Here is a 22,664-nt window from a genome sequence, read left to right on the forward strand (position 1 = left end):
TATAAGTGCAAATGCCAACTACATAAAAAACACAAATAATGCTATGAAAATAGTTTCGATCTCAAAGACCCACCATGAAAGGCTCTGAGACCCACCGGGGTCTGCGGACAACACTCTGCGAATTCCTGCTACAGACAACTCAAACAGAAGCATCAATGAGCAAACCATCCATGGGAACAATATAAAAACAAAAACAAAAACCCCACCACCACTGGCCAAAGGAGTAGCAGGAGCTTACACAAAACAGTTTGTGGTGATTTAAGGATGGAGTGGTTGACATTAATAGAAGCTGGACCTTGGTATCATAGGTATATGAACAGCAAGCTTTAAAAAAAATTGGGGGGGTGGGCGGGGTGTGCAACAATTCCTACCTGCCCAAGTAACAGACACTCACTGGGGTTTCATATTTAATGAGGTAGCTAGGGACTTCCCTGGTGGTCCAGCGGGTAAGACTCCATGCTCGCAATGCAGGAGGCCCGGGTTCGATCCCTGGTCAGGGAACTAGATCCCGCATGCTGCAACTAAAGACACCTCATGCTGCAACTAAAGATCCCGCACACGGCAACAAAGATCCCGCCTGCCGCAACTAAGCCGGCGCAGCCAAATAAATAAATATTAAAAAAAAAAAAAAATGAGGTAGCTAGACTTCTCCCCAGAATTAAATTTACGTTTGAGGAGGGAAATGTGCACTCTGTTCATTGAAAAGCTACATTTCTAAACAGTATGCATATGATGATTAAAAGTATACAGGTACAGAGTTATTCATATGTGCCTCAAGACAAACATGATGATACTTACAACACTGCTTCCTGTCTTTAGATTCTGCAATCTATGCCTATCATTAGGATATTAAATAAATTATGACATCCCTAGCCTAGAAGACTACTTTGAAGATTTTTTTTTACAGCAACAATAAACTGAAATTTCCCCTCCAAGTTCTCCTAAGTGAGATCACAATACTGAATATTTCATCCCACCCTAAATCCACACTATGCAGATCTTAAAAACATGAGGAGGATATAAACATATTCACATGGAGAATTTTCTAAGATAAACAAAGTGACAAAAAGTAAGATACAGAGTCACGCGTATAATTTGCTACTATCCCTGGAAGGAAAAAGAGAGAGAGAATAACACATTTGCTTGTATAACACGCACAATCACTCTAGAAAGATAAGTAAGAAATAGGTAACTAGCTGTCCCTGGGAGAGAGAGTTCAGAGGATAAGGTGAAGGGGAGACTTTCCACTTACTGTACTGATTAAAACCCCGCCCCCCCAAATAAGAAAACTGAAGTCTGGAACTGAAAAACAAAACTGATACATCCTTGCTGCAAATCTGTGGTTAAGACTAGCATTCTTAACCTATCTTTCCTAAGGAAAGGGGAAGCAGGTTCATCTCACTCTCCATTACTTGGGAGATACTCACTGGGTAAAAGGATGGAACTCTCATTGCCAAGCTTAGGGTACCCTGAGGTAGAAAGAAGTCATTGGAATCACACAGCTGTACACCGGGCACATGTGACCCAGGACACCTCAGATATTTCTGCAGGATTTTTTTTTAATTAGTAAGCTTGACTTTTTAGAGCAATTTTAGGTTAAAGCAAAATTGAGTGGGAAGTGCAGAGTTCACCTAACCTCCCTCACCCCCACCCCTACTGACATCCCCTACCACAGCAGTACATTTGAGAAACAGGAATCTTAAATGGCTCCATAAACCTAGGATTCTTCAACATAGTAATTAGGACCCTCAAGTGTCCCAGCTGCTTCTACTTACAGGCCACTCTTATTTATGTACTCGAATGAAAAGGGACAATAACATGTGGAATTAAGAATAAATATTGAGATTTGGCTTCAGAATGCTTTGATTATTCCACCTGCCCCTGTGCACGAGAGAGTGACCATCCTAATTACGTTCTCTTTTGGTTAATGTTTCAATAAATTTGCTTTCCCTAAACCTACTGATAAAAAGAGGCCCAAACATAACACTGATTTGTCAGGCAAAGTCGGTCTGAGATTAAATATTTATTGTGTCTAAACCACAAGTAGAAAGAAATTCGAAGGCCAACGATTTTAATGCTAACTCGATGCATGATTGCACTTTGCTTGGTTTAAAGGAGAGGTAATTACACAGCTAACATCTGGGGTTTGAGGTTTTGAGGACTACATTTGGGTGAACTGGGGGGTCGGGGGGAGGAGAGAACAAAAGGAAAGTCTCCTGATTTTAGACTCTGTCAGGAAAAGCGTTTGCTCAAAAGTAAAAACAAAATTAACATTAGAAAAGAAGCGAAAAACATACATTTTAGGAAGCTTTCACCTAAGCAGGTGCTCAAGGTCACACTCAAATCCTCCAATTCTCATAACAAGAATGCGAGGTCAGGCTGCCACAAACTAATAAAATCAATCAACAAAGCGGGAAAACAGTCGGTTCACAGCAGACCAGGCAGGGTTTTCCTAAATCGGGCTCACCTTCAATAATCTCAATCAGTCTTCAGAAACGGCTTCTACAAAAACTACCCAAACATCCCCCTAATAATTTGCACTCCTCCTCCACAATAGGGAAGCCATTTATTTACCAGAAGGTTTACTTTCTCTTTCAAACTCTGCTGGCTTCCTCCTGCCCCACATTCGGCCAAGAAACAGCAGGGAGGCCTTTTCTCTCCAGCCTTCTCTGACCCCAAACTGGAGACCTGGTGCGAGAGAACCCGTTTCATGGAGGTGCTGAGTGGCTCTTCTTAAACCACAAGGCTGTTTTGAGTATTTGTTTGCAAAGGAAAGTTACAAGACAGGAAAGCAAAGCTCGGCTCCTCCAATGAAAACACACGCGCACACACACACACACACACACACACACAGATGTGAAGGGACAAATCACTTCCCAGCCTCGTACGGATCATTCACTCTACTTAGGATGCTGCCTCACTCCCCCAGGCTTCATGCTGTCCCACCGTCCTTGCCTGACTCCCATACCCCTCAAACCTTTCATATTATCTGCGCTTTTTGTATCAAGAAGAACTCCAAGGGACTGTTCAAATCCTAAGTGGTCATAAAAATTTAATGTGTTGAATATTACTTCAAATAAATGGGCCACAGTCAGAAGATGCAAAGAGACATATGTATGACAAGGGCATCTGTGTAAACAGGAATTTACGGTTTGCTTTGTCTATTCCTTTTACGTGATAGACTTCATTTCCTCCACCACAGTGTAAATCCCCCTCATCCCTATTCATTTAGTTTTTTTCCTATTAGGTTAGAATCTCCTGATTACTCCTTCTTTCCTCTGGGTCATTAAAGGCTACTGTGCATCATAACTGGCCTGACTCTATAGTTAGACAGATACTGCAGTTTTTAATAATAGTAATTATTAAGCACTCCAATTTTAGCTATCTCCCAAGCACTGTGCAAAAGTACTTCATATACGTTGCTTCAAATCTTGCTCAATCCTCACAAATCCCTTACAATTGGACCTGGCATTTGCATATTATGGACAGAGAAACTGAAACCTGGAGAAGTTAAAGCGACTGACCCAAGATCTAAGAGGTGCTGGATCTGGGATTAAAGCCCAGGAAGTCTGATCTCATCGCCATTCTTTTAACTCTTATTGCAACTGTGGACCATGAAACCCTCAAACTCACCGGCCAAGCATTTCGACACTACAGTAACAGTTACCTTAGGAAAGCTCAAAACATAAGTTCCTTGTTTGATGTAGCTAAAAAGTCAGGGAAAAGTTCAGTGATTAGGAAAGTCAGTTATTCATGTGGATGGGGGGGTAGCAGAAAGGAAAGCCAGCCAATCTAAACCTTATTTTATTTGATGGGCAGATCTGCCTTCCTTATTATTCTTTTATTAGGCTGTTAAAAAGGAATTTGCAATAAAATTGTCCAAGATAAATTGGTAAGTAGAAAAAACTGCAAAAAAGCTGGAGAAACATACACCAAATTAATAAGACATATATATAAAATATAGTTTATATTTCTACAAATATAAATTTATTTACAATAGCATGCATTACATTCATAAACAGGACAAAACAACTTAATGACATTTGAACCCAATCATTAACAGAAGAGAAGGGCTGAGAGCCGTAGCTTCCTTTCCCCTCAGTTCTCCTAAATTAAGAACTTCTACCTATAGCTCCCTGAACACACTATGCTGTTTTAAGCCTCTGCACACTCATGTTCCCTCAGCCTTGAATGCCACTACTCACCACTCAGCTTTGTTGGGAGAATTCCTACCGATCCTACAAAACCCTTTCCAGGTGTTCCCATCTGAATACCCCTCTATGATAAAGCCTTTCTCTCACCCCTAAAAAGAGTTAATCTCCTGGTAATGTGTACCAGGCGTTATGCTAAGTATTTTACCTGCATTATCTCCTGGAGTCTTCAACAACCCTAGGAGATAAGTACTGTTATCTTCTCCTTTTACAGATAAGAAAACTGAGGTTCAGATTCTGACTAGGAAGTGGCAGATCCAAGATCCAATCCCAGATGTGTCTGACTCCAGAGCCTGACCTCTGAACCACTGTGCTGTCATCTTCCCAACCCTAAGTCCATACTGACACAGCACATACCCCAGCCCAACAACACCACTTCCGGTTCTGTGAAAACAGGGACCATAGTGCATTATCCTTGGGTCCTGCCTAGCACAATAATTGGCTCTCAATATATAATATGCTTGCTGATCTGAACTGAGTTGTGATAATACTGATATAGGAGAACTGACCATAACAGAAATTTTCTTGCATATGCTATTCCTTTTAAAAACTGGAGACATTTCAAACAACTTACCACCAAAGTAACATCTAGCATTCCTAACAAAAGTGCCCCATAGTAAGCCAAGGTTCCTGGCAACAAATGTGTAATCACAATATTAATTTTTTTCACCATAACCAACAAAGACTGAAGTATGAAGTAGCCCAGGGATGTCATCCTGCTGGACCTCACCAAGGCTGCTCCAGGACACCAGGAGTTCTCCAGGATTTGGGGATGTCCTTCAAGTGCTCTTTGGCTGGTTGTTATACATGACCCAAAAGTTATGATCAATTTTTTTAAATATGGAAGACAGAAAATGTGAGTGGACATTTGTAGCCAATTAAAAATCCTCAAAAAGCACTTCTGCACTTAACAACACAAATCCGGTAAGTCAGGACCCCTCTTTTTGAGTGCTGACCCAGTGTATAAGGTCAGCTTCAGTGACAACTCCCCTAGGGCAGAGGCCATATGTACCGACTTACTTTGTAAAAGTTAACCAAGGTCAGGCATGGGGTAGGCACTCCATAATTAAACACCAGTATTCAGCCTCAAAAATCTTTAAACTCCTTGGTCTTGCATTCAAGACCTCTTATATGCAGGCACTCCTTCTCCCCTACTTACCTTCCTAATCTACCAGGATTTTGTTTGTGTTATATCACCATACCTCCTCACCCCAAATTCTTTATATCTGTCAAATGCCAACCATTATTTGGGCCCCAGATCAAAGCTCTCAGTTAGCAAGAAGACTTCTAGACAACTGCAAGCCTCATAACCAATCCTTCTTCTGAAGACCTGTAGCGCTTAGTGAAGCACTGTCCAACAGAACTTTCTACGATAATGGAAATGTTCTATATCTGTGCTATATGTTTTTTAACATAGAATAGCTACCTTGTTGGACAGCACAGGCTTAACGTCTCACCATCTCTTTGAGGAAAACATGTTGCACTACATGGACAAAGCATTTATGAAGCTGCCTCAGTGGACCTCAAGTTCTGTAAACAAGGCGTCTTGTTCCTCTCCTCATAGCAACTTTCACAAAGTTGTAAAAAGTAAATATTTGTTGATTTGTACATCACCTCTGAGAAAGCCATAAGATTAAAAGGTGCCAGACTCGGTATCTGTAATGATGGCCACCACCTCTGCCCCATCTCACCATCTGAATGTCAAGATGTGCAGAGGCAGGGAGGAGAAAGCAACTTTCTGGAGACACAAATGACCACTGATCAAGCCACAAGGCACTTTGGTTTAAATGACATTTAGGTCATGACTGTCCTTCACCTACAAACTTGCCTAAATAAATATCTCTTTCCATTAGCAAACAGCTAAATTCTGATGGTAAATTATGCACACTAAAAAGTTAGCTACTTGTGGGGAGGGACAGATTGGGAGTTTGGGATTGACGGTTACACACTGCTATATTTACAATAGATAACCAACAAGGGCCTACTGTATAGCACAGGGAACACTGCTCACTATTCTGTAATAACCTAAATGGGAAAAGAATTTGAAAAACAATAGATACATGTATATGTATAACTGAATCACTTTGCTGTACGCTTGAAACTAACACACCACTGTTAATCAACTATGCTCCAATATAAAATATTTTTTTTTAAAAAGTTACTTCCCAAGTTAGACATAGCAGTTAGATAGGAAACAAAACAAAACAAAACCCAAAAACCTAAGGAAACCCCATTTGTACATCATTTTTCACCTGTTTATTAAATATCTCCCTTGGAGCCTTACAGACTACTGGTGGTATTTCATTGTCTAGGTATATGTCAGAATTTCACTGACACCTTTCCCAGCAGGGCCTACAGTCACTCTAAATCAAGATCTAATACTTAAGCATAGATAGTCAAAAGCAAACAAAATATACAGAAGGTACAAATTCCACCACTATGACACTCTGCTGCCCCAGGCAAGTGTTTCGTTCCTTTGTTCTCAATTTCCTTATCTACAAAACAGAGTTAAGGTTATATGCACTATCTACCCTTTGTGGGTCAAGTCATAACTGTGGATATTTCTAGACGGCTATTCTTCCTAAAAGAACTACATATAAAAGATTTATGAATTTTCTAGTGGTTCTTTGTGGTGGATACGCTAGCAGATATAGAGATTAAGATCAAGCCTCTAACATCTACATTTTTTGTTTTGTTTTGAAGACTTCTTTCCTCCATCCCACTGTACAAATGTCACAGTAAAAATTCTACTAGGACCCCAGTCTGGCACATGTAATAAGGAAATAAATGTGTTGACTCAGGGAATAGACATATTTAATATAAAACAGAAAATTGGCTGAATCAAGTCATAACACAGTCTAAATCCACATATAAAAGATTGAGATAATTCACTGTTCTGATTTATTCAAACCAATGCTGTATCAGCCCAGACAGCCAAAAAATTACAACCCACACACAGAATAAATATACCCTTTAGATGCACACACAATAAAAACCAGCAGGGACACATTACATACATTTTTAATAAGAATAAGTGTGTCAGTACCATATATCCACCTGATATAACACAGAGGGATGTGGACTAAACATGGAAAAAACAACTTGGGTGATGGTTTGAATTTTGCTAACTTAAGTGCAACCACACCCCCAAACACAGGTAAAGTTTGCACACATGACTTTGCCAAGGCCAGCCTGTCTTCGTTTCCCTCTCCTCCGCATTTACCCAAGATCTTGGCTCTGAGACAGAAAACTCCCACTCTGGATTGGTTCATTCTGTCCTATGCAATTAAGCAACACCACAATCCCGTAAACGCAAGGGCTCAATTATTTATTTATCTTCTGGCCAAGTTTACCAGGTGTTTATAAAAGAACATTGTCAAGGAGGAAATAGGTTTATTTCCCTCTAGAGCTGGCTTGATGGGGGTTTTATTCTGTTTTTTTAGAAGGGAGAGGAGGGAATCACGACTTTAACCTAGAGAAAGATGGGAGGGAATTTAGAAAGAGTACAAGGCTGTCAATTTCCCTACAGGAAACTTGATTCTTATGCAATAATCCTACCCACAACCAACCAGCCCATGAGGCTGTAGGAGGAAGACACCTATTCCTACCTCCTCCAGGGGGGGCACAGCTGGCTCCTAAAGGAGCGGGAACAGGGCAAGGCGGAGGAAGTGGCCCAGCCGGGAGCCGCCGGGAGCCGCCGGGCCCCGCCGGGCCCCGCCGGGCCCCGCCGGGCCCCGCCGGGCCCCGCCGGGCCCCGCCGGGGGGCGGGGAGGAGGCGCTTGCCAACCCGCCCCACCAACCTCTGTGGAGATCTCCGCCGGCGTGACAGTCGCTCCTGTGGCCGGAACGTCCCCAGAGCCCCAGGGAGCAGGAAGTTGGGGGGATGTCCCTCACTCCTGCCCCCCCCCACCCTAGAGTGCCCTCGCCCCACAGTCCTCCCCCTCCAGCCCATTCTCTCTCTTCCTCGGCGTCTCCCCTTTCTCCAAAGAACGAAACTTCCTTCCAGCGCACCCTGTCCCTTCAGAGGCCGGCTCCTGTCATCCCGGGGAGTTGTCCCTTCAGAGCGACCCTCCGTTTCTCCTCGTATCCCCCCCGACCCACTGAAGTTTCCATCCACTACTCCCCCAAACACCCCAAGGGCTCCCAGCGCCCGCCCCCCGCCCCCCGCCCCCCGCCCCCGTCCAGGGATGCCCAGGCCTGGAGGCCGTCGGGGGGGCAGCCCCACCCTTAATCCCCTTCACCTGCTGCTCGGGCTGAGGCCCGACTGGCCGGGGCTGCGCTTGCGCCGGGGTGCGGGCCGCGGGGTCTCTCAGGCCGCGGAGTCTCGCCTAGCAGATGTGGGATGAGCGCCGAGCTGGGGTTCTTGTCAAGGATCCGGTTCGGGCTCGCTCCCTCCGCGGCGACGTCGGAACCCCAGGCTCCCCCTACCAGTCTACGCTGCCCCTGCTCCGGAAACCGCTGAATTACAGTCCCTCCAGCCAATCCCCGCCCAGCCCCGCCGGGCCGCGACACGCCATCATGCATAATTCATGAGACAGCCAGTTTTCTCGGCCACCCAGAGGCCCTGGTGAGTGTACTGTACAACCGATGCCCCACCCACCGGCCAATAAGAAGAGCCTCTTGGAGAAAGGGCGGAGCCAATAGACGTCTGGGAACGCCCCTGTTCTGGCTGTTCCGAGGGCTTAGTGCTCCTCCCTCCGCAACAGCAGGGGAAGAACCAAGGACTTGGGCGGAGAGGCTCGGGGGGAGGGAGGGAAGATGACCGGAATGTCCTGCTGAAAACTCAGCTGAGTTCCTGGCAGTGCGTGACGTCAAGACACTTTAAATGCCCCTGATGCGGCTCTCTTCTGCCTGCTCTCCCTTTTCCCGGCCCTTTACACCACGTGGGGGCGAGGTCGGGAGCCACTTACCACGTGGGAATCAGCCAGTTAGACAGTCCCCAGGTATCGCCAGATCCTCTAGGGGCCCAACGCCTGAATTGGATTTCTGGGGACAGCAAAAAGAACATGGTGACTCCCGCCTGCTTTGAACTTCAGTTTCTGCGTGAGTCGGGACACACACACCCGGAAACATGACGTGGAAATAGAGTAATTACTAGAGTGCGTGGGGAGAGGGTAGTGGATTTAACCCAGTCCTGCGTTCCGTCTTCGCTTCGAGCATCAAAGGCCAACGGCTCGCACATTGGCCGATTCAAGGGAATGAGGAGACAGTACAGATGAAGAATGACACGTATACACATTGTTTTTATGCGTCTGAGTTGAAATACTTGAAATTGCGTGCCTTTTTCTTTTTCGCCTTATCTACTTCGAATGCAAGTTTTACTGCATTAAAAGTAGTAGTTTATAGGAAATGTAGACATTTTACCTTACATAATAGAGGATGTACTTTGCATAATAGTGTGATTTTGTGTGTGTGTGTGTGTTAAGACTATCAGGGTTTTTAAAAAATAACAGCTATTAGTGTTTGTGTTTGTTGTGTTTGTTTAGTACAAAGAGGTAGTAAGATGAAATCTAAAAAGAGCCTGTTATCTCACCACCCAAATAAACCCTGATGACAGTTTTTTCAATGAAACTAACACGTTTGTGGTTAGAAAATTCAGACGGTTAAGAAAAGTCAAAAATTAAAACTGAAAATCTCCCCCCTTCCCCCACCAGTCCTTCTCCCCAAGGATAGCTATTCTTATTAATTTCTGGTGAGAAAATCAAAGACTCCTAACCTTTGGGGGATCATTGATACTTCTGAGAGTTTGCTGGTGACTATGGAGTCGAGTCCCAGAAATATTCAGCATGAGCTTTTACTCACAAATTCTCCTGGTTCCCCAATTTAGACCTTTGGACCACCTTATATGCAAGTGAGAGGTGAGAGCATCTATAGGGCAACTGGTAGGGTCACTCATGGTGGGGTTGAGAGTTTCCTATTGCCCTCCTGTAGACCCAGCCCAGCGTGGAAATTGCTGTATGTGTCTGTATGTGTGTGTGTGTGTGTGTGTGTGTGTGTGTGTGTGTATTGGTGGCTGCATTTACCTTAATCTTCACTTCAGGACAGATATCCCCCACCTTCCACTTCACCTAAACTCTGCTTTAGCTGTGCTCTCGCATGCAGTTGACTACCTACTTAACAATATAGGGTCTGGGACTTCCCTGGTGGTGCAGTGGATTTGAGAGTCCACATCTCATAATTTTGTTCCATCCACCCAAACCCTGCCCTCCTCCCTGACTCCTCTGCAGCTGGCCTTTGTTTCCCTCACTGCCCTCCGCTCAATTCACATGGAACATCTAGCCCTGAATCTACCTGTTCCACCTACAAAACCTCCCTCCAGCCCAGCCACTGGCCTTTCTCCATACCACCAAGGCTACCCTTGGCTTAAAGTCAGCAGTTTCTCTCACTTGAGCCAATGCTTTGATCTGAACTCCCTTTTCCAGTCTCATCCCCTCCATCCCACACACCTGAAGCTCCCGCACTGAATTTATCACCTTCCTCCAAACATGTCAACACCTTCTGTAACTTCATGCCTTTGCAAATCTCCTTGCTTCCACCCGGAATATCTTCTCTTTCCTCATTCTCTACCTGAAAACTCTTACTCAGTCTTCAAAGCCGGGTTCCCACATCACTGCCTCCGGGCTTTCTGAGATTCTTCCTAGCAAAATTAATCTCTTCTGCTGGACTCCTTTAGCAGGTTGTTTCCCCATCCAGTTTGGCATTCTCCACATTGGACTCTAATGAATCCACTTGTTAGCCTACTTCCTGATAAATAAAATTAATGATTAACATTCATAAAACAATCACCACTTTCCAGGAACTGTGCTAAGCTTTTTTACATAGATTATCTTGTTTGATCCTCACCAAAACCCAGTGAGGTAGGTACTGTTATAATTCTCATTTTCCACTAGGAAACTATGGCCGAGAAAGTTGAAAGACCAGTCCAAGGTCCCACAGATAGAAACTACAGGCAAACTCAGAATGAGAATCAGGTCTGGCTGCCTCCAAAGCCTGGACTCTTTGCCCACATATGCTTGAAAACATTTCCCCTAAGCTTCTGGTTCCTGGAAGCCTAAACCCTTTCATGCTCACTTTCGTAATCCCAGCATCTAGCCCAGAACTCACCTAAGCCTGAGTTAATGAAATATTAATAAACATGTGTTGAATAATCATATTAGCAACACCTAATACATAGAGTGTTTACCATGCACACGTCCCTGCTTCTGAGCATGTATTATGTAACTCATCTATTAACTCATTTAATCCTTAAAATAACTCCATGAGGAGGATACTCTGATTTTACAGATGAAGAAAATGAGGCTTATCCAAAGTTAAGTGACTTACCCAAGAACACAGAGCTGGTAAATGACAGTCAGGGTTCAAATCCAAGAGTGTTGTTTTTTTTTTAAATTTATTTATTTACTTATTTTTGGCTGTGTTGCGTCTTCGTTGCTGCGTTCAGGCTTCCTCTAGTTGCAGAGATCGGGGGCTACTCTTCGTTGCGGTGCGCGGGCTTCTCATTGCGGTGGCTTCTCTTGTTGCAGAGCATGGGCTCTAGGCGCACAGGCTTCAGTAGTTGTGGCGCACAGGCTTAGTTGCTCCGCGGCACGTGGGATCTTCCCGGACCAGGGCTCAAACCCATGTCCCCTGCATTGGCAGGCGGATTCTTAACCACTGCACCACCAGGGAAGCCCCCAAGTGTGTTTCATTGGAGAGCCTGAATAGCTGCTCTTCCTTGACTTCATCTCCAGACTCAAACTTCCTTTTGGATCCCCAAGGAAGGAAGGGTCTAAAGGAGGGGAAAAGATGATGCCCCCACCCTCTACTCATCAAGTGAATAAAGGCAGAGTGCAGAAGCCCAGCCCATTCAAGCCCATGGTGGTTTATAAACATGTCTGCATATCATTTGACACTTCTCCCATCTAAAGGTAGACTCTCATTCCACATCAGGAGTGACTCCCTTCTAATAAATAGAATACAATGGATATGATGCTACGTGACTTCTGAAGTTAGGTCATAAAAGGCGATACAGTGTCCACCTGACTCTTTCTCTTGGAACTCACCCTTGGAACTTAGCCACCATGTTGTAAGGAAGCCCAAGCTATATGTAGTGACCATGTGAAGGTGTTCTGGCCAACAGTCCAGCTAAGGCCTAGCTGACAGCAAGCATCCACTGTGAGTCAGCCAGACTCCAGATGATTCCAGCACCCAGTTTTCAAGCCACCCCAGTGGAGGCCAAACAGAGCAGAAATGAGCCATTTTTGCTGAGCCTTACCCAAATTACAACTTCATAAGCAAAATAAATGTTGTCATTGTTTTAAGCCACTAAGTTGTTTGTTTGGTTTTTTCTTTAATTGAGGTAACACTGGTTTATAACACTATATAAGTTTCACATGTACATTATATTTCTACTTCTATATACCCTATAGCCTACTTACCACCAAAAATTTAGTTTCCATCCATCATCATACAGTTGATGCCCTTTACCCATTTTGCCCTTCCCCTCTGGTAGTCATACTCTGTTCTCTGTATCTGCATGTTTGTTCTCATTTGGTTTGTTCATTTATTCTGTTTCTTTCTTTGTTTATTATATTCCACATATGAGGGAAATCATTTAGTACTTGTCTTTGTCTGGCTTATTTCACTTAGCATAATACTCTCAACGTCCACCCATGTTGTTGCAAATGGCAAGAATTAATCTTTTTATGGCTGAGTAATATTCCATAGAGTGTGTGTGTGAGTGTGTGTGTGTGTGCATGTGTGTGTGTGTGTGTGTGTATACCACATCTTCTTTATCCATTCATCCATTGATGGGCACTTAGTTTGTTTCCACATCCGGGCTATTGCACATAATGCCACAATTAACATAGTGGTGCATATACCTTTTCAAATTAGTCTTTTTGTATTCTTTGGATAAATACCCAGAAGTGGGATTGCTGGATTATATGTTAGTTCTGTTCTTAATTTTTTGAGGAACCGCCATACTTTTTCCCATAGTGGCTGCACCAATTTACATTCCCACCAACAGTGTATGAGGGTTCCCTTTTCTCCACATCCTTGCCAACACATGTTATTTTTTGCCTTTTTGATAATAACCATGCTAACAGGCATGAGGTGGTATTTCATCGTGGTTTTGATTTGCATTTCCCTAATAATTAGTGATGTTGAACATCTTTTCATGTGCCTATTGGCCATCAACAGGTATGTCTTCTTTGGAAAAATGTCTATTCATCTTCTCTGCCCATTTTTATTTTTATTTTTTTATATGTATGTATATAATTTTATTGAAGTATAGTTGATTTACAATGTTCTGTGATTCCATAATTCTTTTCTTTTATACATCTTTATTAGAGTATAATTGCTTCACAATGCTGTCCTAGTTTCTGTTGTACAACAAGGCTGTATGAGTTCTTTCTATGTTTTGGATATTAATCCCTTGGATATATCATTTGCAAATATCTTCTCCCATTCTGTAGGTTGTCTTTTCATTTTGTTGATGGTTTCCTTTGCTGTGCAGAAGTTTTTAGTTTGATGTAGTCTCATTTGTTTTTCTTTTCTTTTTTCTTTTTTTCTTTTTTTGTCCATGCCATGCAGCTTGTGGGATCTTAGTTTTCCAACCAGGGATCGAACCCAGCCTGGCAGTGAAAGTGCCAAGCCCTAACCACTGGACCACCAGGGAAATCCCTCATTTGCTAATTTTTGCTTTTGTTTCCCTTGCCTGAGGAGTTATATCTAGAAATATATTGCCAAGACCAATGTCAAAGAGCATACTGCCTATGTTTTCTTCTAGGAGTTTTACAGTTTCAGGTCTTACATTCAAGTCTTTAATCCATTTTGAGTTGATTTTTGTGTATGGCGTGAGATAGTGGTTTAGTTTCATTCTTTTGCATGTGGCTGTGCAGTTTACCCAACATCATCTATTGAAGAGACTCTCCTTTCTCCATGTTATGTCCTTACTCCTTTGTTGAATATTATTTGTCCATATATGTGTAGATTTATTTCTGGGCTCTCAATTCTATTCCACTGATCTGTGTATCTGTTTTACTGCCAGTACCATGTTATTTTTTTAATTATTTATTTATTTATTATTTATTTATTTGGCTACACCAGGTTTTAGTTGCAGCACACGGGATCTTCATTGTGGCATGCAGGATCTTTTAGTTGCAGCATGTGTGATCTTTAGTTGCGGCATGCAAACATTTAGTTGTGGTATGCGGGATCTAGTTCCCTGACCAGGGATCGCACCTGGGCCCCCTGCCTTGGGAGCACAGAGTCTTGACCACTGGCCCACCAGGGAAGTCCCCAGTACCACGCTATTTTGATTACTATGGCTTTGTAATATAGTTTGAAATCAGGAAGTGTGATACCTCCAGCTTTGTTATTTTTTTCCTCAGGATTGTTAAGCCACTAAGTTTTGGGATGGTTTGTTACACAGCAATAGGTAACTGATAAGTGTACATTTATCACTTCAGAGAGACTTAAGAACTACAATCTAGATTAGGAACTGAGACTGATGAATTAGCAGTAAAACTCTAAATCAAGAAGGCAGCCTGGGGCTTCCCTGGTGGTGCAGTGGTTAAAAATCCGCCTGCCGGGCTTCCCTGGTGGCGCAGTGGTTGGGAGTCTGCCTGCCAATGCAGGGGACACGGGTTCGAGCCCTGGTCTGGGAGGATCCCACATGCCGCGGAGCAACTGGGCCCGTGAGCCACAATTACTGAGCCTGCGCGTCTGGAGCCTGTGCTCCACAACAAGAGAGGCCGCGATAGTGAGAGGCCCGCGCACCGCGATGAAGAGTGGCCCCCGCTTGCCGCAGCTGGAAAAAGCCCTCGCACAGAAACGAAGACACAACACAGCCAAAAATATAAATAAATAAATAAATAAAACAAAAAACCACTGCTTGCTTATAAAAAAAAAAAAAAAAAAAAAATCCGCCTGCCAATGCAGGGGACACAGGTTCGAGCCCTGGTCTGGGAAGATCCCACATGCCATGGAGCAACTAAGCCCGTGCGCCACAACTACTGAGCCTGCGCTCTAGAGCCTGCGAGCCACAGCTACTGAGCTCGCATGCCACAACTACTGAAGCCCATGTGCCTAGAGCCTGTGCTCCGCAACAAGAGAAGCCACCACAATGAGAAGACTGTGCACCGCAACAAAGAGTAGCCCCCACTCGCTGCAACTAGAGAAAGCCTGTGCACAGCAACAAAGACCCAATGTAGCCAAAAATACATAAATTAAATTAAATTAAAACAAAAAAAGAAGAAGAAGACCCGGAAAGGAAGAGAAGGTTTAGAGAAGACCCTCAGGGGTGGCAAAGGGGGCAATGGGCAACTTGTGTGGGTGATGAGACCCCCATGGGACTCAGCAATAGAAAGGCTCACACAGGGCTGCCTGACTCACCTTCACTAAAATCACAGGGAAGAGCAGGTCTGTGCAACATGAATTCCTTGGACTTCTACTTTCTCTCTGCAAAAATGCTCTCAGGCATCATCATGCAAGCAGCTCTCTTCCCTCTTGTCTGAAGAACAGTCCTCCCTACTCACTATTTTTCAAGGCTAAGCGCTTTTCCTATGCTGCTTAAAACATCATTCTTACCATGTCATTCCCATGGGGCTTAGGAAAAAGGAGTTCTCCTTTCTCATCCCCTTCAAGGCCCTGCCTACCCCACCAAACTCCCTCCTGCTTACTAAATTCCAGCCAGTCCATTTCCACCTCAGGGCCTTTGCACATGCCCTTCTTGTTCCTTCTCTAGCTCTGGCATGGCTAGTTCCTTCTCACCGTTCTGGTCTCACCTGCTCAGAGAGACCTTGTCTAACTACCTCCACCTAAGGTTACTCCTAGGAACTTTAGTCTCTATCTCTATGTGCTGTTTCTTGTGGAACTCTTATCATAATTCTCATTTTATTTATCTGTTTACAGTTTCTTTTTTAAATTTATTTATTTATTTGGTTGCGTTGGGTCTTAGTTGTGGCAGACAGGCTCCCTAGTTGCAGCTCACGGGATCCTTAGTTGCAGCTCGCCAGCTCCTTAGTTGTGGCAGGCAGGCTCCTTGGTTGTGGCTCACCGGCTCCTTAGTTGCAGCTCGTGAACTCTTAGTTGCAGCATGCATGTGGGATCTAGTTCCTGGACCACGGATTGAACCTGGGCTGCCTGCATTGGGAGCATGGAATCTTAACCACTGTGCCACCAAGGAAGTCCCTGTTAAGAGTTTCTTATCTGTCTTCCTCATTATACTGTCAGTTCCAGGAAGATGGATCTTGACTGTTTACTGCTCCCTTATCTCTCCAGTGCAGGGCACATAGTAGGTACTCAATAAACACATGGACTAAATGGAAGTCCTCTTGGTCCCACCCCTCCCCCTCTGAGCTTTATCCGTTCTCCTCTCCCTCTGGACCTTTTCCACTTATTCCCTCTCTTCTGTCTCTGAAGATGCTCCTTCTTTCCCATCTTGACCCTCAAGTTACCCCCCCCCCTTTCCCATCATGGCCCCCATGTCCTCACCCCTACTTGGTGCACCAAGGTGGCTTCTGCCCTCTCCTCGCCATAGGACAGGGCTCTTAAAGGTCACTAGGGACCTCCTCCTCACTAAAGCTGATGTCTTCTTCTTGGTCATTTTATCTAACTTTGCTGTAGAATCTGGTACTGCCGATCATCCCCCTTCCTCCCTCCTAGACATTCTTTCCTCCCTCAACCATCACAATGGTTAACAGAAGCAATTGCATTAACTAGAAAGCTGATGGAAGCTGAAGTGAGACACACAGAGTTTGAATCCTGGCTCTGACACAGAATAAATAGTGCAACCCTGGGCAATCAGCACCCTCATCTTCAAATCGAGAACCTAATTCTGACCTTGGTAAGTTTGCATTAAAGGGTTCTTGATTGGATGATACTCTCAAATTAAGTGTGCAACATGGCAAATAAGAGCCAGGTCATGGCAGCGTCCACTGCTCAGGCAGCCCACCTACACAGCAGTGTGACCCTGGGCCAGTTGCTTAACCTCTCTGAGCCTCAGTTTCCTCATCGACAGAACAGAGAATATGAGAGCACCTACCTCATAGGTTGTTGTGAAGATTAAAGGCGGTAACCTGCAAAGTATTTGATACAGTGTTAGCTATTATTATCTTATGCAAAAAAAAAAAACCCACTAAAAAAACAAGGGCAGTGTGGGAGAAACTATTTGAAAGACTCTGAGATCTCTCTCAAATTCCAATAAAGACTTGAACAACCACACCTTATAAAGGACAATTCCAGGAACCTCACCAGAAGGAGTTAGTGGAAGTCCCACTAAACTCTGCCCTTCCCTTGTCATGACTTGACTTGAGGCTCCTACTGAAATGTTCAGTCTCTAACTATGGCAACAAATGCCTTTGAAGGGTAAGCAAAGGTTCCAAATGTTTTTAATCACTTGTGTTTTTATGCTACCACTTCAAGCATTCTTTTTCATTTGATTCATCTGATTAAAATTAAATATCCAATTTCCTGGTAAGTGTAGGCTCAATATTCTAAATTGCTGACAGAGAGGATTGCATTGGCCCAGACAGGCATCCTTTACAAAGCAGCTATGGACAGGGGCAGGGGACCTGGTCACCCAGCAGAGCCAAAGCCCTGGAGGGAGGGGGCAGGGGTTTTCCAAGCACAGGGACATCCAATACACATCTGAATTAGGTGAGATAATGTTTATGAAAGTGCCCTGCACCCAGTAAGATGTCCTTCTCTCTCTCCAACCATCCCACAGCCTACTTTGCTGTTCCCCCAGCCCCCTCCATCCTCTAAAGGTGGGCGCTCCTGCTTTAATTCTAAAATCCATCCTCAAAAATATTTAAAAAACAAAGATAAATAAATAAAATAAAATCCATCCTCTTCTCTCCCTAACTTCCTCCCTCCCTTGGCAAACTCATTTATTCCTAGCACTTCAAAGACCACCCTTCTTCTGATAACTCTTTTATGCTGAGTCTTATAAGGTACAGATAAACTGCTTTCTCAGGTCCACAGCAACTTCCTCTATAAAACAACTCCTACTTTTCCTTATCTATAAAACAAGACCTTTTGGGAATTCCCTGGCGGTCCAATGGTTAGGGCTCCATGCTTTCACTGCCGAGTGCCTGGGTTCGATCCCTAGTCAGGGAATTAAGATCCCGCAAGCCACACAGCCAAAAAATAAATAAAAAATAAAACAAAACCCGTTTTGTTCTAACATTCCGTAATTCTCTTAACTGTTCCTCAATCATGCCTTCAGCGTTCCTGCCTCTTTGCCTTTCCACACACTGTTCCCTTTGCTTGGAGGACTTTCCCTGTCCCACATCACTACTTATGTTTAATTAACATGTATTGAGTATCTACTATGTCAATAGATACTTCTTGGGTCCTTCCTGGCTCACAATAAGTCCTCCTTTCCTGGGAACTGCCCCCTCCACTCCCCAATCATATGCTGGAATGGGTCCCTTCAGCCATGTCTGTATTCCATGGTCCTGTCCTCCTGGCCATAGATTATTAAATCCGGGGTGAACACATGTTTACTGGCTTAATCAGATTCTTTATGCCAGGAATTTGGAATTTGAAACTGAGAGACACAGAGCCTGGGAGCCCTTAGAGCTGAGTTCCATTAATGTCAGCACTTTCAAGAGGGCCATCCATCAACTCCCTCTCAGAAGTCCCTGGAGATCCCCTGATTCCTACTCTTCCCAGCCTTGGAGTCCATGGGATAACTTGGCAGCCTTCCCATATAAGTTCCTTTCTGCTCTTTTGGCCAATGTTCTTTTCTTATGCTTTCAACCAAATAACATTAACCAGTGCAATCGTATATGAGACACTGTTAGGCTCTGGTGACACAAAAATCAAGTAAAATATGGTCTCTGCCCTTCAGCAACAAGTATTTGAAATCCTACCCTTTGTTAAGGATTGTAACTCAAAAGCCCCCTTCCTCCTTAAGTTTCCCCATATGCCCCAAGCGGGATGAATCTGTCTTCAGCGTATTGATGTTGCATTTTGTTTTACCTCTCTTACAGTCATCACTTGGAGTTATTTTAAATATCTGCCTCTCCCACTAATTGCAAACTGTTTCAGATCAAGAGCTAGATATGTCGTCTTCGTAGTCTCTCAGCTCCTAGCACAGCATCACAAACAGATCATCCGGAAAGAACACCTGTCGCTTTGTCGGCCCCTTAGCCTCTCTTCTTCCTCTGACAGCAACCCAATTTTCTTTTGGGATATCAGCCTTCCTCCACTCTCGGTTCCACCTTGCAGGTGGGTTCTAGAAATGGTACATGACCTAGATTTGGTCAGAGGCACAGTGATTTGAATATGTGACCTATCAGGGCCATATCTGAGATTCTGAAAAGATTTGGAAAGAAACCCTCTTAACTGAGGTTGTTGAGCTGTTAAGCCATAAGCCTGCAGCTGTGAATGGTCATCTTTGCCAACACATGGGGAAAATCTGACTGTTAATGAAACAAACACAGCAGAGAAGAGGAGGCAGGAAGAGAGAGAAATTCCTCATGACGTTACATCAGAACTTGCAACCAGACACCCCGGGACCTATCACTGGGAACTTTTTCAATTACATTAATTCCCTCTATGTTTGTTTTCAGCTTTGGTTGGTTTTTTGTTTGTTTGTTTGTTTTGTTTTAACATCTTTATTGGAGTATAATTTCTTTACAGTGGTGTGTTAGTTTCTGCTTCATAACAAAGTGAATCACCTATACATATACATGTATCCCCATATCCCCTCCCTCTTGTGTCTCCCTCCCACCCTCCCTATCCCACCCCTCTAGGTGGTCACAAAGCACAGAGCTGATCTCACTGGTGCTATGTGACTGCTTCCCACTAGCTATCTATTTTACATTTGGTAGTGTATATATGTCCATGACACTCTCTCACTTCATCCCAGCTTACCCTTCCCCCTCCCCGTGTCCTCAAGTCCATTTTCTATGTCTGCATCTTTATTCCTGCCCCTCCCCTAGGTTCTTCAGAACGATTTTTTTTTTTAGATTCCATATATATGTGTTAGCATACGGTATTTGTTTTCTCTTTCTGACTTACTTCACTCTGTATGACAGATTCTAGGTCTATCCACCTCACTACAAATAACTCAATTTCATTTCTTTTTATGGCTGAGTAATATTCCATTGTATATATGTGCCACATATTCTTTATTTATTCATCTATCGATGGACACTTAGGTCACTTCCATGTCCTGGCTATTGTAAATAGAGCTGCAATGAGCATTGTGGTACATGACTCTTTTTGAATTATGGTTTTCTCAGGGTATATGCCCAGTAGTGGGATTGCTGGGTCGTATGGTAGTTCTATTTTTAGTTTTTTAAGGAACCTCCATACTGTTCTCCATAGTGGCTGTACCAATTTACATTCCCACCAACAGTGCAAGAGGGTTCCCTTTTCTCCACACCCTCTCCAGCACTTATTGTTTGTAAATTTTTTGATGATGGCCATTCTGACTGGTGTGAGGCGATACCTCATTGTAGTTTTGATTTGCATTTCTCTAATGATTAGTGGTGTTAAGCATCCTTTCATGTGTTTGCTGGCAATCTGTATATCTTCTTTGGAGAAATGTCTATTTAGGTCTTCTGCCCATTTTTGGATTGGGTTGTTTGTTTTTTTGATATTGAGCTGCATGAGCTGCTTGTAAATTTTGGAGATTAATCCTTTGTCAGTTGCTTCATTTACAAATATTTTCTTCCATTCTGAGGGTTGTCTTTTCCTCTTGTTTATGTTTTCCTTTGCTGTGCAAAAGCTTTTAAGTTTCATTAGGTCCCATTTGTTTATTTTTGTTTTTATTTCCATTTCTCTAAGAGGTGGGTCAAAAAGGATCTTGCTGTGATTTATGTCATAGAGTGTTCTGCCTATGTTTGCCTCTAAGAGATTTATAGTGTCTGGCCTTACATTTAGGTCTTTAATCCATTTTGAGTTTATTTTTGTGTATGGTGTTAGGGAGTGTTCTAATTTCATTCTTTTACATGTAGCTGTCCAATTTTCCCAGCACCACTTATTGAAGAGGCTGTCTTTTCTCCACTGTATATTCTTGCCTCCTTTATCAAAAATAAGGTGACCATATGTGCCGTTTGTTTTGTTTCATTTTGTTTTTTCTGCTGAAGCCAGTTTGAGGTGAGTTTATGACACTTGCAATAAAGTCTTATAATTCATTCAACAAAGGTTTATTGACATAGAGTTCTATGGAAGCTCTGAGGAGGGAATGATCAGTATGGCTTGGGTGGAGCTGGGGAAGAGGTTGGTTTACACGGGGAGGTGGAAAGAGGGAGGCCATTCCAGAGAGTGGTAACAACCTGAGCAAAGGCCCATGGGCCTCAAAGTGTGTGGTCCATTTCCTTCTTTCTTTTCTTTTCTTTTTTTTTGCCCACACCACGTGGCTTATGGGATCTTAGTTCCCCAACCAGGGATTGAACCCAGGCCCTCGGCAGTGAAAGTGTGGAGTCCTAACCACTGGAGGGCCAGGGAAGTCCCTGTGGTCCATTTCTGACCAGCAGACTCCTAAAGAGTATTTTGAAGAACAGTAAGACAGGGACCAAACTCTCAAGGGATCCTGTGAGCCATGCCAAGGAGTTTAACCCTTTAGTCAAAGGAAGACATTTAAACTGTAAAGTATGTTTTCATTAAAAAAAAACTATATAAATATCTATGTCTGTATTTATATTTATATCTGTATCTATCTCTATCTCCATCTCTAACTAGCAGTAATGTGGGGAATAGGATTGGAAAGAGAATCTAAAGTCATTTCAAATACTCCAGGTGAGAGCAAATGAGGTCTGGACCAGTCCAAGATTGGTTGCAGCTGTCTTCTCCTGACCCCAGTGGAAAGTTACCTCTTAGGGATAAGGACTTTGGAGGCACCATTTAGAGACCTGATAACTCAATCTGAGGCTGTAGAGGAACTTCCTTAGATTCCAGGTGTGATCTAAGAACGCTGCCTGCCATTATCAGTAAACAAAGGATGTTGCAGCCATCAAGCCACCATATTACAGCTGCTCCAACAGTGAGCCCTGAGGGAACTCAGGATAGAAACAAAGAATGCCAGCCATCCTGCAGTCAACTGCTGCAGCCACCCCCAATGGTGCACCCTGAGGAGACTCAGGATGAGAAAACATAGGATACTGGCCCCAGTAGCTGAGATGCATATCAAAGGAATGATTTTAATGAGCCCAGATTTTGCATCTTCCCATACGTAAAACAGCGCTAATTTCATTAACTTGAGATGACTGGATTTCTTTAATTAACAATAATCTTTTGATGTTCTGACTACCTGGCCTTTTTGCAAAACTCCTATACATCCTGGCTCCCCCTCTCGCCTCTTCGGAACAGTTTCTCGGTGTTATCTGAGATGCTGTGTCCCAGGCTTGAAGCCCTCAGTATGTCTGCCGAATAAAACATAACTCAACTTTTAGGTTGTCCTTTTTTTTTGGTCAAAACAGGTAACGTTTGATGGGATCCTTTGAGACAAAATAC

At 43.6% G+C, this 22,664-nt stretch overlaps 1 protein-coding gene across 4 annotated transcripts in view; it reads right to left on the bottom strand.

The window, feature by feature from the left end:
• Positions 1–8,692, bottom strand: part of STAT3 (signal transducer and activator of transcription 3) — a 64,658-nt gene extending 55,966 nt beyond the window's left edge. For 3 of the 4 annotated variants that reach the window (XM_082371354.1, XM_082371352.1, XM_082371353.1), the window contains exon 1: positions 8,453–8,692. The gene's annotated coding sequence lies outside the window, so the exon portion shown is untranslated. The remainder of the gene's footprint in view (positions 1–8,452) is intronic. The other variant, XM_082371351.1, reaches the window with a different exon arrangement.
• Between the last annotated feature and the right edge of the window lie 13,972 nt (positions 8,693–22,664).

The sequence above is a fragment of the Balaenoptera borealis genome, assembly GCF_965194805.1.
Source record: "Balaenoptera borealis genome assembly, chromosome: 20".
Classification (NCBI taxonomy): domain Eukaryota; kingdom Metazoa; phylum Chordata; class Mammalia; order Artiodactyla; family Balaenopteridae; genus Balaenoptera; species Balaenoptera borealis.